The 15,772-nt window shown below is 37.4% G+C and overlaps 1 protein-coding gene and 1 long non-coding RNA gene across 2 annotated transcripts in view; both read left to right on the forward strand.

Annotated features, from left to right (window-relative positions):
• Positions 1-15,772, forward strand: part of GABBR2 (gamma-aminobutyric acid type B receptor subunit 2) — a 444,892-nt gene that overhangs the window by 17,220 nt on the left and 411,900 nt on the right. The gene's annotated exons all lie outside the window — the stretch shown is intronic.
• LOC146544658 (uncharacterized) lies at positions 10,325-14,943 on the forward strand. Its single transcript, XR_014882382.1, has 2 exons — positions 10,325-10,454; positions 13,565-14,943. It is a non-coding gene; the product is annotated as an uncharacterized LOC146544658 (long non-coding RNA).

Consider the following 15,772-nt stretch of genomic DNA (forward strand, 5'->3'; position numbering starts at 1 on the left):
ATGGCATTTTTGAAGCTTTTGTAAATAGATATCCAGTGAGAGTTACTAAAGGATGGTGTATTTGCTAAGTCAGTTCTTGTCATCAAACATTCACATGAGCAAGGTATTGTATTTTGCATTCAGATACTACCATTTCATAATACCTTATCATAGGCATGAAAATTGTCAGCCATAAAATACTCGTCAAATGCTAATTTTAGCTTTCCTAAACTGCTATATCACTCTCTCTATTATTAGAATGGCCTCACTGAAAATAAGTAAAGGTGTTCTATTATCTATTTTTTTTCCAAATGGACTATTATGATTCCTGACAACAGCTCTTTGTTTTCTCAATCATATATTTAAGAAAAGAGTAAGTAGATGAGTCTGGCTAAATTCCTTAACAGCTATTCTTGTGAGCTGGAAGGTACCCAATTTCATTTTCATTCTAATAGTTTACTTTTCAGTGAAGGAGAGGTTCATAGGTGTACAAAGGGTACACAACAGTTGGGTTAGGTTAACTTTTTCTGAAGGAGATCTCATATAGAGAAAGGATTTTTTACATGTTACTGAGTTTTGACCCTAAATAACTCAGCCTGTTACTCATTGATGTAATCCTATCTTTTCACTCTTATCACTGCCACTTCTTAGTGTCACCTTTCATTTATTTCAAGCCTTTGAAGTTGACCTCTAAAATGAACCTCAATACATCAGTAGTATATATGCAGGCATCTGTTATAAAGTAAAATATTTGGGATAAACATTTTTTGTATTCCCTTCGATACTTCCAACTTGTAAGAAACTGGAGCAGAGTTGGATGGATCCAGTGAGGGCTGACAGCCCAGATGAGGGCTGGAGGTGTTTCTAGGCATAGCGGAGCAGAAGAGCTCTGCCAGGGCTGGGGTTCATCCGCCCTGGCATTTGAAGTCTGTGTTTTGGGTATCTCTCTTCAGCTAGCAAGGCAGAGTGCCCTGTGCTGTCAAGGAGTTGGCACTTCTATGTGGAAAAATTCATCTGACCTATTTTAGGTGACTATTTTAAGATAAAAAGAATTGTGTCCCAGAGAAAGCTTATCGCTCTCTGTGAAGTACAAAGGGAGCCTCAGATGGCTAGTATAGATGTAGATGTCTCCTATGTAGAGATCCGTGTTGCGTCAGCTACAGACTACCCTAGATGTCTGAGGGAATTTTAATGTAAAAAGCTGTAGTAACAATATGTTTCCATCACCTCCAGGTTTCAGTGGGATTTCAGCAGACGGTCCTGAGAACTCCATTCCCACCACCCCCACTGCATCTTTATTGGTTTCAAAAATTCCTTCTTTGGTCTCTCATGTCTAGCCAGCAAACCTGGAAACCAGACCAGCAAAGCTGTATGGTGCACTGAGAACTCAGCAGCTCCTTTGTGCAACCTCCAAGGGTACTCAGGCCACCCCTCACCTGAGCTGTCAAAAGCCTTGCTTCATAGCTCAGCACCAGCCTCCCCCCATAGGGCAGTTTTGTAAGTGGAATTCTGTGACTCTGGGAAAACGTAACCTGCTTTTTGGACTTGTTTTTAACTCTTGCATAAAAATGAGAGAATTGTGAGGAGAACCATTCGTATACATATCACAGTTTCATTCAAAATCACATGGATTGGGAAATCATACTGCTCAGACAGTTTTTATATTATTTTTGAAACTGAATGTGCTTATGTCATAGAATCAAAGAATGGTTTGGGTTGGAAGGGCCCCCAAAGCCCACGCAGCCCTACTCCATTCCATGGGCAGGGCTGCCTTCCACCAGCTCAGCTGCCAAGGGCCCCATCCAACCTGGCCTGGAGTGCCTCCAGGGAACTTTATGAAGATTAAGTATTTCTGTCAACAACACAAAACATACTTTTCCCCCAGAATTCTCTTTCATGGAGAAATTCAATGTTTGGGATTTTCTGTTCCTACTAACATGGAAACCCCTCTCAAGATTTTTCACAGACTGCTTTCTACTGTTCTGCACCTCTCCATTCATGTCTCCTCACAGGTGTTTTGATCGTGTGATATTCTACTTAGAGGTATATTTTATAATTGTTATTGTAAGGTTTCATAAAATGTCTCTTTTCAGATTCTAAAATGAAAATAGAAACTGGCAGAATAAACAGATTCTGGAAAGATTGCTGCATTTACTATACTTCATTTAGGGCAATTTTAGTGGACATTTTTGTGCTGGTGTGTTCTGTTTGAATGAATCCAACTCTCTGGTGAATACTGCTGCTCTTGGAGCAATTTACATGCTTTTGATTTGTGACTTGCTTTAGAATTGTCTGCCTCTTCAAGAAATATGACCAGTGATGTCTTCATTCTGCTGTCATTCTCAGGCACATCTTGCAGTTTTCTTAGCTTTCACTGTAAATCAGCAATAAAACAATGCATGGATTTGTTTTGCTTCTGAAAGCAAGTTCCTTTAAAACAACAATTCACTAAGTTCTGAATCATTTGCAGCTAGACTTAAGTATGACATCGTCACAAACTGCTCTGAGAACAGTCCACTGCTAGCTAACTAACAGAGTATTCAGCAGAAGTAAACCAGAGTTTCTTTCAAAATAGATTGAGGCAAACTGCTTGATTGAAAGTGAAAAAAATAAATAGTTTTTCACAATAACTTAAGGTTATTCATATTTCTTTGGCATAGATCTTCTTTTAAAATAGAATTTCCTTCCAATTTCAAATGCTCTCTATCCAGTTCTGATACTAGCTGATACCATCTCACTAGAAGCATTTTCTTGTTTGACACAGAGTGGCAGTAAATATTTTAAACATACTAAAGGGCTCCAAAATAAAAAAGAGAAGAAAGCGCTGTTCTGTGAGGTTCTTCTTATTCTGCTTATTTTCCAAATCTGCTATGTGAATTATAGCAAAGTACTCAGTCCTGTTGTCCATTCCTCACCCCGCATCTCTTATCCTTGATTCCCTCTGCAGGGGTTTTTTCTTGCTCGTGGTTAGTGTGTACATTATCTTGGTTCATATCATTACAGTTCCAGAGCTCATGACCCCTGGCTCTGAGCGCGCTGTGGTTTCTCATCTGCCCACAGTCAGCAGGAGAGGCAGGGATCCAACAGAGAGGAGTCATCAACAGCAGGCTGATGAAATGTCGCGAAGAAGTAGGTGTTTCACAGCGTTCTCTTTTTAAGAGAAGTAACAGGAGAAAGCACCTCCCTAACAGCTTGTATGCAATATCCAAGCACAGAACTCCTTTAGGAGTGCGTGGCTTGCTACCATCTAAAATACAAGAAATTCAGAGACTCAGATGTTGTTAATAGAGTTCTGTATGTGAAGAGGTGAGGTCTGTAGCTAGTCAGGCTAACTCCAGAGGCATTTAGCAACAGAACAAAGAACAGAGAAATGCATTTTTATTCCTATTTTAATCTGGAGTGGGCTTGTTGCTAAATGGGTCCAGGGGAAAAAGTTCTGAAAATGATGTTAAATACATTAAGGAAAATCATGAGGTTTTTGTGATTTTTCCTAGTTTTGATGTCCAATTAAATATGTGTTCATTTTTAGTATGAGGTATGTTGAAGTTGTGTTGTACTGCATTCACCATTTTGTCCCAGTGATGTTGCAGTTCCAAACCAACATTAATAGAAATATGAATTCCTCACTATACTGTAGAACATATATAAGAATTTGATGTGTAGCTGGAATTGCCTTATAATATTTATATGATATCTATTAAATTATTAAAACGTTATTGATAAAAGCAATCATGTAGGTTCTTGTATTACCGTAGGAAAAATGCTCTTGATCTGATTCTCATTTTCACTAAGGACTCTTTTATTGATTTCTGATGAGGTAAATGTGCCTTAAAAAGGTCTGCATAGCAAGAAACCACTACCATAGCCAGAATAATGAACCTCAGTGTAATTTTTTTTTTTTAATTTAACTCGAGACAGTGTTAAAAAAATACTACATATAAACCTGTGGATTGGTTAGAAAATGCAATGATAAGATACGTAAGTCAGGTGGTCGTTCATCCGAAGTTTGTTCTGGGAGCTGCAGTCATTGTGGTGCTATAATACAGGTGTGCTTTTGACACAGTGAGGCCTTGGGACTAAGACATTTTATGGAGAACTGCAGGAGCACCTTCTATATGGGAAAATACATGAAGATCTGACAGGAATACTGGAAAGCCTCTCTTTTGTGGTGTACCTGCATTCCAAACTGCAAGGAAAACTGGGTGAATGAAAAGCAAAAGAAAGCATGTAGGCCTTAAAAAGGATATTGGTATGTCAGTAATTGTTTTAATAAAATCTTGGCAACAGTAGGATTGTTGGTAGAAGAGTTAGTAGGCTGAATGTGCTGCGCTTATAACAAGAATCACTAATTCTTTGCTTTTAAGTTTTGGTGTTACTGCTGCCTGTCCTAACTTGGCCAAAATCTACCAGTAGATTTATTTGCAAAATAGGTATATTTTGACTTGCTTAGCTCAAACCTGTGCACAACATTCACTTTGTCCGTCCAGTGATTCCAGATTTCACCAGCCTCCCTCAGAATAGCAGTATCTCCTTTCGAAAGACATTCAGGTTTTATTCAGGATCTTCCAAGGGTGAAGAATTTACTGCAAGGTTGTACCATTTGTGTCCTTTCTTATATAATTTCTGGCTAAGTGTCACTGATACTGTTTTTCATTTGTTGTAATATGTAATGCCATATCTTTGAGATTTAAGATCATACTGTCATCTCTGGACAGCTGATTGTTGTTCGCGTTCAACTCACCCCTTTCTATCAATTGTGATAACCTGTTTATTTTGCTGCTTCAAGGCTGAACTTCGAGGAGTTACATCATTTACTGAATTACTTTCTGGAGAGAGCAGAAGAGTTTCACCGTTCTCTGCTCACCTGCTTGACTCCTACTTCACCCTCATGCTGAAGAAGCATGGTTCCCATAGAAATTGCTCTCTTATTCCTACTGGCGTGCTGAGATCCAAAGAAGAGCAGGGATAGAAATCTGATTTAGGAAGAAAGCCCTATTTGTTTTTAAGTAGCATGTGAAGGTAAAAATGTCTCTGGAAACTTTGGCATGTCCTTGAGTTATCAGTATATAGAGAGTACTTACTTTTCCTTCTAGGAATGATGCTGAGAGGCAGATTGTATTCACAAACTATAAGGAGTTTGAACTGCAATTCTTTTGCTTTGGATTTCTTGGTAAACAGAAACACAGTATGACCTTTCTTGCTTGAAAGAAATTTTAAACTCATCTCCCTGATGACAAAAGCACTCATTAGCATGAGACATTGAGGATATTTTAAGATTTGAGTTTTTCGTGTATCAGTGAAAGATTAATCTTTATCTACTGAATACTGCATAAATAAATATGCAGTTCTTTCAGTGGAAATGATACAACAGATGCAGTGCATACTTTGACTTTAAATTAACCTAAATAGTCTCTATACGTAAATGTGTATTCCTATGCAGTACTGTAGGAAAGGTTGTGGGATTATGGCTAATTTTTAATCCAAAAAGCTTGCCTTTTGCTTTTGGCTTCTTCTCTTCTTTGTGAGACCTCTTATGTTTTATAGTCATTTATTCAAACTTCTGGAAGATAATTACTTCTGGTATATATATATATATATTTTAATTGAAATGATGGCTTTTTTAAAGCATTAATTAATTTCTGTTTAAACAACCAGTTTCTAATACACTTTACTTGGAGGGAATCCTGCCTAGATAGTCATTCAGAATTATTTCATTCTCACTTTTACCTCAGTACTCATAGTTCAGACTGATAAAACTCCTAAATAAATAAATAAATAAAATATATGTTCATCTTCCTTTATAAGACATGACCCATAACTCAGACCTAAATTTATAGGTAGGACCCAGCAAAGCTGAATTGAACTGTGTGATGATGGATACAAAGGTGACATATTGTCTGATTCATCACATTTATTTTTAGATATGTATGTCTGAGCTAGTCAGCTTTTATAGTCAAGGCGGACACACATATGGATGTCTGCTTTAGGATGAGATAAATTCTGTCCTGGAATACGCTATTTCTTTCCACTATCTACAGAAATTAACTAGAATATTTAGCTTAACCATCTAAGTTTGGTCAAATTAATCCACATGATGTATTTGGTCGTACCAATGGGGATTTGTTTTTGTACTGTTCAGATGCGCAAAGACCATTAACTTTTTGACCAGTTGTTTTGCCAAGTTGAGCATTCATACTTTTCTTTCTTCTTCCTATCCATGAACTGATCTTCTCTAGTCCAAGAAATACCTTTATGTCTATGTGTGGTAAAGGAGTGCCTGGGTACCATCTGTGCTTTGACATGAGACCAGTTATTTAATGTCTGAGAATTAAACTCATTAGTGGAACTATATCTTTGCACATGAGGAACCTCCCAATATCTCTATATTATCTGGTACTTTTTCTTTACCTCTTCTGGATACTTCGTGTCTATTTTTCTGCTTCTAGTACTTCTTTTAGCACTGCATTCAGACTTATTTTTGTTACTGAATATTTTCACTGTGTGGTGTGCTATGATAATTAATGATTTTGCAGCATTCAAAATTTAATCTCTTTTGTTATTTTCTAAACATATTTGTAGACTAAGTTCCTTGCTGTTATTGTTGTTATTGCTGTTGTTTTCTTGTCTTTGTTGGTATTCTCAGTAGCATCCAGTTTAATAACATCAGCAAATTCCCAGCAAATTAACCGGTTGTTTATTCCTTCCATATAAAAATTAAAATGTTAAACAGGACTGTTCTGACACTGATCCTTTGACAGCCTAATTATAATCACCTTTGCCAAACCTAGCAATTAGTAGTTTACCATCACTGTAGTATTTCAGCCACAGTTCAGACTGTCCTGTCACACATATGTAATCATATGTAATTAATTTGGTAAGACAGTATAAAATGATATGCTAAATTGCACACATTCCAAGTGAGTTCAAGTTTAGTTTTCAATTAAAAATCCTTTTCCCTGAGCAGATGTATCAGGAAAGCAAATGCATTAAAATCAAAGTGCAATGCATAACAAATGAAATGCAAAATAGCAGGTACAGTATTATAAACAGACATTAGATAGATCAGTGATACATATCTATATAAGAGCTGTGTTCTATTCCATCATAAATATGAATACAGGAATAATAGAAGGTATACACAGATGAGTGATAAGGCTGACTGGAGGCTTGTGGATGCCTCTGTTTGAAGAAAGTCTAATACAACTGGGAAATATAGGCACTCAGTTATCCTAAGCACTGTTTCCATCCATCTGATCAAATCCCCACGATGCCTGATTTGAAAAAGGAGGTAAATCCCAGGTATCAAGACAATCCAGGAGACTTACTCATCTTAGGTCCTCTAAAAAAACCCAAACCAATCCAAACCAAAAGAAGAATGCAAATCCAAGCCCCAACCCAAAAAACTGTCTCTTTTGCTCTTTTGCATTTTATTAGGGTTAATTAAATATTAATTGGCCCAAACATCAGAATTAGGACTCTATGATTGTGGTTTCTGGCTGCACTTGATTAATATGCATTTTTTATCAGAATTGCCTGTCTTATTTGACTGTTAGTTCATCTACTTTTTGTGTTATCCACTACGCAGTGGAAAACAGTTCCTTTAATTTGTTTGAGCTTTTATATGTAATTGTTTCTTTCTATGTCATCTTACGTAAAGGCTGTTCCCAATCAACTTTTACTTCTTTGGACTTCAAATTGCACCAAAAGGGCTTTTTGGGAGCATAATGAAAGTTGGAAAAAGTCTAAGTCTTGTAAGTGAAGTTATCTGTCTTGGAGACTTTCCATCACATTCAAGAGAAAAAACAACAACGAAAGCAAGTAGCAGAGATCTCTGAAGTGAATGCTGGAAGCAGTGAGGAAGGTGGTATGATGAATTATCAGTCAGGAAGTCTCTCTAATGCTTTCATTTAAAAATAGAAGTCTCTTGTGTGGTTGCAGGGTGAAACTTGAAAAGGTAATAGAATGCATTCAGAAATCAAAAGGCAAATAAAATAGGCAATAAAAATTTATCATGATTAGATACAGTTTCATGATATTTTGGAGCCTGACTCATGAGTTTTGAATACCTGGAATGGATGATACTAGAAAAATATGAAAGAGCTTTGTTATGCGTAGCCATCAAATAAGAAGGCAAGTGCCTGCAAGCCCTTTCACAGTGTCTTTCTAACCTGTGCAAACAGACATTTTATTTATATTATTATATAAAGAAATATATTTATATTTGAATTTGAAGAAATGTGCCTTGCTAAAAATTTCACACTTATTGAAAGATAGATAGCTTATCTATCTGAAACTTTTTATTTGATTTCTTCTTTGCAGTGGCAAGGGATTGAGAACATATTCCTTGAGAAGTATTTGCTTTTTCCCGTGGTAACTAAGCATTTCGTATAGATTTGATTGTATTAAAGAAGAAACATGCACTGAAATAGCATGTACGATAGAGTAAATTATTCATAAACAATGAAAATGAACTTGATAAGAGTCTTTAAAATTTCTGAAAATAGAAATGTAGAATAATGATATTTTACATTTAAACTTTGCTATACTGAATGGACTGAGAAGACAAGACAGTTGGCAGTGGTGTCCTTCAGAGGTCAACCAGCAGTGGAGCTGATTTTATTTAATGCCTGCATTATTGACCTGGAGCATGGGATGGAGTGCTCCCTTATCAAGTTTATAGCAGACACCAGACTGGAGGAGTGATTGATGACAGAGGGCAGGGCTCTGTACAAAGGGAACACAAGATGATGTTAACAGGAACCAATTTTGAGGTCTTGTGTAAAAGACATTGGCATACTGGTATGAGTCCAGCAGAAGGTTACCAAGATAGTTAAGAGTTTTGGAAGATACGATGTGCAAAATTTAGATAAAAATTTAGTTTTGAAACAGTGTTTGTAAGGGAAGGTGAAACGATATTTGGTGAATCACTATTAGGAAATTAAAGTGGGACTACTGTAACCAGCTATCATCTCTTCTTCTCAAGGGGTACTTATGTCAGTCTCAAGTCTTCTGGAAGGACAAAAAAGCAGAGCACAAGCAGTGCAGGAGATTTCTGGAGAGCATTGATGATAATTTTCTAACAATACAAAAGTCCAAGGAGCTCATGAAATAATGAAGTACTGGCTACATAAGAGGACATTAAGGTAGACTGAATGTTTTCTGAACTCAGATATCAATACTGGGGCCAGTATTGCTCAATAATGATCTGGGTGATGGGGACAGACTATAGCTGTAGCGAGTTTGCAGGTGACTACAAAAGTGGAGAAAAGGCAGATATACCAGATGGGTGTGCTAGTATTCAAAAGGACCTTGACAGTCTGGAGAAATGGGCAAACAGGAACCTTAGGCAGTTCAGCCTCTAAGGAGCAATATCATCAGGCACTGATGTACACTGAAGCTGACAGGTAGGAAGCAGCTTTTGCAGAAAAGGTCATGGGTGTCCTGGCCATTTTAATTTTTTTTTACTATGAGGATGGATGAAAACTGGAATAGGTTGCTTGGAGAAATTGTGCAGTCTCCATCCTTGGGTGTACTTGAAACCCAACTGGACACAGTCCTCGGCAGCTTTCTTCTGTTGACTCTGCTTTGATCATGGGCATTAAACTAGATGATCCTCGTAGGTCATTTTCATCCTCATCCATTCTCTGATTTGCCAATTCTCTAGTAAGATCAGCAACATTGAGCCTGTGTGGGATGTACTGAAAGAATTTCAGGGGTGTCTAGAACTTTGAAGTATTGACAGACTAATAATTTTCTGCTTTGTCCAAAGTAGAAACCATTTTATAGGAACTATGTATGAGAAATCTAAGTTTACTGTATAATAGGAAACCTGAAAGATAGCTTGGAATTTGTCACAATTGAATATTTCATTTAACTATTTATTTTAAGTGTCTAGTTATGCATGCTAACCTATTCCTTTTGTAGCTGAAGATTTGCCAAGTCTTAGTAATGTCAAATAGTACAGCTTAAAAAAAAAGATCCTAGACAACTGGCAAAGCAAAAGTGTACAGTGAAATGAATGCAGGAAAGGACATTACATTCTTGTAATCCACATATATATTGAATTCTGAAGGAACAGCAGAAATGAAAATGGATTGATGTTGATTAATGTTAATTGATGCCTGACAAAACAGTATTTGGCCATAAGTGCTTTGGAAAAGCATAGTGAAGTGAAGGAGTAGATTATTCACTACTCCTGCACTCTGTATTTCAACAGTCATCTGGCAGATAAACAAGCACTCTCAATAATGAACAGGCAGATGAAAAGATCTCCCCAGCAAGCGAACAGCCTGAGAAAAGAGTTCTGTGTTACAGGATGCTGCTAATTCCTCAGCCTGGAGGAGAGGTAATTTTTATTGCAACTCTTACAGGTCACTGAATGTCTACAGATAGCTGGAACCCATACCCATGGTTGCTTCTCCAAAGCTAAGAATTGGTGGAAATAGCAGATCCTTGGTTTGTTTATTAAAAACGCGGTAAGTAATAGGTCTGATAAAGCAGAATGAATATTTCTAATGCAATTTAAAACAATGACCCTATGATTGGGAACCATTTCAGCCAGATGACTTGCAGTTATGTTCTGTAGCTTCAAGTTGCTTTTGTGATATGACCTCCATTGCTACTGAAGGGAAATGGGTAGTTTTGGACAATATATTTGAAAATCTTTTGAAAGTCAGAAGCCACAAAACTCAGGGCCATAACCTGCAAACATTTCTGCTGGAATCTAAAAATAAAAATGTAACATGTTCTTCCTAGCTGACATCTGCACAGAACTTCAGGACATGAACTGCAGATTTCTGTTAATGGGTTTTTTTGTTTGTTTGTTTGTTTGTTTTTTCCCCTGGTGTTAGCTAGGAAATGGGGTTAAAATTTAATGTGATCTTGATGAACTTTAGAAAGAGACTGGGGGGAAAAAAAATAAAATACAATTCAAAATGGATAAATACAGAGTTCCAGCCTTAGCAGTAGAAAAAGATACGGAATACTTTTCTAATCTGTCTTTAGATCTTTGATGCATGTGTCTTAATTTGGCAGTTTCCCTCATTTTAAATAAAAGGTTCTATCTCTGTTCATTGCTGACAAGGGGACATACCTTTTGACACTTACAATCTAAATTCACTTACAATCTAAAGTACGCTTGAGAAATGATCACATGAAGTAGGATCTACTTTTTTTTTGCTCATCTCTTTCAAAATTAATTTCGCTTTTTCTCAGTTCTTCTATGTTGTGCATCTCTTTCTCATAAGATCTACCTTTCTTCCTGTCTTACCAAGCATGAATTCAGATGTGAACATCTGGTGAATTCTACCAGATGTCACTGAAATTGCTTCTTATCTGCAGTGCTGGCGACATGGTCTCTGTCTCAGAGGCTCAGGAGGTTTGTGTTAACTATGGTGGTCTGTCTTGCTGCTTCTGTATTCTCCACATGCAGGGTGTTCTGAGGAGAATTGCCAGTGGAAGGGAATATAAATGCACTTGCTGTGTTATGCAGCACAGGCTATTCCCATTCACTCACTTCTTTCATTGAGGAACAGTATAAACTACAGAACAGATATGTCAATCTGTGGAACGTAAATTATTGAATATCCTGGTTTTTATTGTGACAGGGGTAGTAGAACATGGAAACCTTACAGTTATATCTCAATCACTATTAATGAAAGATCTGCATTAGGGGGCTAGTCTTTTACACTTCAGCAGGTGATCACCTTTTCTGCAGTTCCCTCCCCTTCCTTTCACTTCTCTCATCAGTCCCCTGCATTCTCCTTGTTCATGACTTGATGTTCTTACTTCTCACTCTGAGTAATTGTTTTGTCACCTAGCTCTCACTTTCCTTCTTTACACTTTTTCCTTCACACACAGAACTGTTTCTGCTTAATTTCTTAATTAGCCAAATGATTATCTAAAATGTTTTATATACTGTAGATAAGTACAGTATAAGGAAATTAACTTTCTGCTTAAATGGCCCACTGCCCTGCAACAGCCCACTGAATCCACTACTCCAGCCATTACTGGAAGCTTTGATTGCTCCACTATTCCTAAATGAAATACAAATTTACATGCTTTATTTTCTCAAGACAGTGGCAGTCTTATACTGTACCTTTGAGCATACTTTACCATAGTTTATTTTGGGTAAATGGCTTTCACACATAAATCATATGATTGTTCCTCCAGCCAGCCAAGCTGGGAGGCATAAACTAGATACGTTAAGGTGGAGCTGTAAATATTAGAAGATGCAGTGTCACTGAATTTAGAGGTGCAAGAAAACTGTTATAATGCAGCTATTGATCTCCCAGTTGAGGATATTCTAAAAACGCATTTCCGTGGTTACCATCAGAGATATGGTTATTCAGGTCCTCACAGTTAATCATCTGATAGAATTTACAGGTACTATTTCACTTGGAACAGACTGCAGAATGTTAACTCTGCTGCTGAGAGAGTATCCAGAGATAACATTTGGCATAAAAATGCCAAAGGAAGTAGCTGATCTTTCAATCAGAGGATGCAAGTAGTTTTTGGCAGCAGGAGAGTGATTCTGGATGATCGTGTATTAAATTATACCAGAGTCTTAAAAATTAGAAGTAGGCCAAATAAGCAAATAAATAGAAGAGATATCATTATAAAATCATCTTCAGGCACTTGACATAGATTTGTAAGAGATAAGGTAGGGAAAAAAAAAAGGAAGTCTATTGCAAAGGCTTATTCATGTCTTGTTTAAAAGAAGAAAATTGAGAAGGAGCATTTGAGTGTGATACCAACAGAAGATAAGAGTTAACACATCGTGTTAACCCTAGGAGTTACTGCACACATTTTATACAGCATCAGTTCTGCAGGGATTCAAGGAAGGAAATGTGGCATCGATGTTTTTATGTTAAGTTGAAGTGGCTTAATTCTTTAGAAAGTTACATAATCTTTGACTGGTACTATAATAAAAAATGTAGTCCAGCCTCTGCAGATCTGATAGAAGAAAAAGAAAAAAAAAGAGAATGGATACTTTGATATATGCAATATATTGTCAGAAAAGGCACATGTACAAAACTCTAGACTTCGAAACCTCTATGGCAATCTTCTTGGGAGATTTGGAAGTTAGACAATATAAACTCAGATTATTTTGTTCATATCTCCCTTGTTTGTGTACATTTACACAATGTAAATGTAAATGTTTGTGTACATTTACAATAACAGGAGCACACAGTTATTATCAACAGGTTATTGATCCTAAATGTTGTACTTATTATTTTTCTTTTCTTTTGGATTCATAAATTGGGGATGGATGAAGGGGAAAGCAAGTGCATTGGTCTTTTCTGCAGTCTAAAAGAAGGTTGCTTGGAATTCTGCTAATCAAAAATGTCTCACCACAAGACAAAATCTGATCTCTATGGTTTATTGAGCAGAAAGATCCATCAAACAGTTTTTCTTTATTCATTGGGACAGATGTTAAATATCTCTGATTTAAGTCTGTACTCTAAACATATATGCTAATTCTGATATGCCTAGATTAGGTGTTTTCCATGCAATACATTAGCACAAAGCAAGCAACATAGCTTGTCAATCACACTGATATGCATGTTAATCACTACTTTCCTAGATTCCTTGTCATCCACAAGAAATGCCTTGATGGCATTGGGACCTGCGGCATCAACACCAGTACAACATCCACCTCAACATGCTGTCCAAAACCCTTCTCATCTTCCTGCAGCTCTTGATCCAAACACTCCTTCCCCTTCCCCCCACACAAGACCCTGATGTGAGATCACAGGACAAGACCAGGCTTCACGCATCAGGTCAAGAGGAGATATAGGCAAGGCATCAGGTACGAACAACCTTCCTACAACACATCTTCCCTTTCTATAACTGACATCTTAATGTTCCACGTTCGTCGTGAATGGATTAGCTGCTGTGACTGAACAGGGTGTATCTGAGCTGTGCCTGAGAGCTGGCTGGCTCTACCAGGGAAGAGACTACAGCAGTGCAACCTCTGCTCCACCACTCCCAGCGGAAGCCAAACACAGTACTTGCCATGATGGGACAGAGGGTGCTCTCCAGTGCCACCAGCACTGAGACAAATGGAAACCACATTGCTGCCAGAAGCTGATGTACTACAGTGGGCACAAGGTGCGACTGCCTACTGCTCTACCTTACTGTTGCTTTAAATGCCCTGATAATCTTCCTCTCTAGGATTCTTTCACTTCACATGTGGATCACTACATTTCCTTGCCTTCTTTCTTTCTCCAGAGTAAGCCTTCAAGTTAATCTTTAGGCTGGTGATAGAGTACCATTTTCATCTGAAAAAAAAAAAGTCTAGAAGGTGTCACTTGAATATTTTTTCCTTATTTAATCAGATACAGTAATGTAACAGCTTTAACTGAGCGAAGCATAATTTAATAATAACTTGCGTTCTGTGATGGGTTTGATCCAGCTGTCTGAAAACACTTTAAAGCATTAATACATTCAATTTAACATTGTCCCTCTTGTGAAGTAGGTAGGCATTATAGCCTTAATTTTACAGATGAGAAAACACAGTCATGGAGAATTTAAATGCCTTGCCAAGGTCAAATGAGAGACTTTTGCTAGCACTGAGAAATTGGAAAGAGGAACTGCCAGCATGCTGTTAGCATCATTAATGCTGTAGGAATTTACCCAATTATTAGCATTTTAGGGATCAAAACCCGTGTGCATCAGTGTAATCTATTCATTAACTAATACACCTTCACTGATATAACAAGACAGTAGTATAAATGACATGAAGTCACGAAATCAACATGAAATCAAGAACATACTTTTAAATTAAGAGAGTGCATCTGAGTGAGGGATAGACCAAGGATGACATTTTGAACAAGCAAGATATTCACAACTTTTTGTTCCAGATTGTATCCTACTCATCTGTATCTTCTTTATTTTGTTTCTTCATATAGTCATTGTATTTGAGAAATAAATGTACTAAATAAATGTGTAACTTTTGCTGTGCCTGACAGAGGTTAATGTAAGTCTGAACTGAAACCTCTAGAGATGAGCACAGTTCTTGGGCATTCCTTTAGTGTTGTTTAAAAAAAAACACCACCAAGAACGACTAAGAGCAAGCCATAGGGAAGCACAAACTTCAGACAGAAGCTTGATTGCAGATAGTCATCATGGCTTTGGCAGTTTCTCCTGAGCAAGAAGATCTGGTGTGTGATTAGGGGCTGCACTGCAAGAACAGGGATCTCTGAGACATGCCCAGGTACGTCTGGAAGTGCTAGCCATGATAGAGGATGTCTAAAATAATATATTTTTTTTGAACTTTCCATTAAGCATAGTAATCAAGGAAGAGCCATGTCATTAGTCTTAGGATTTTAAGAGAGAGTCTAAAGAAGGATTCCAACATAGTATTTAGAAGTAGTATTGATGAGTCTGTGTAGAGATATCTAAATTTTTGAAATAGGTTGATAGGAGCAATGTCAGAGTGTGTGGGCTGAGACATGACTTGCTTGAATGGCCAAATCACAGCACCGGCAGATTGCCACAAAAGAAGTCAGTACATGAACAAAAAAATGAGTATGCCATTCTCAATATAGTAAGTAATAAATCATCCTGGTCTCTTTGTTGCCTGTTCCTGATCTTACAGCATCTCCCAGCTGTTCCTCTTGCAGTATGTTGGGATGGTACTTTTCTGACTATGGCTACTTGTACAGATTCTAGAAAAGGTTTCAAGCCACCTTGCTTTGTAAGCCTAAGCAGATTTCTTCAAAAGAGTAGGCAAAGTCTTCATGCAAAGTAGGTCTCGAGATTTATTTAACAGTTGTGAGGACTGAAAACA

Source organism: Meleagris gallopavo, chromosome 3 (assembly GCF_905368555.1).
Source record: "Meleagris gallopavo chromosome 3, MGAL_WU_HG_1.1, whole genome shotgun sequence".
In the NCBI taxonomy this organism is placed as follows: domain Eukaryota; kingdom Metazoa; phylum Chordata; class Aves; order Galliformes; family Phasianidae; genus Meleagris; species Meleagris gallopavo.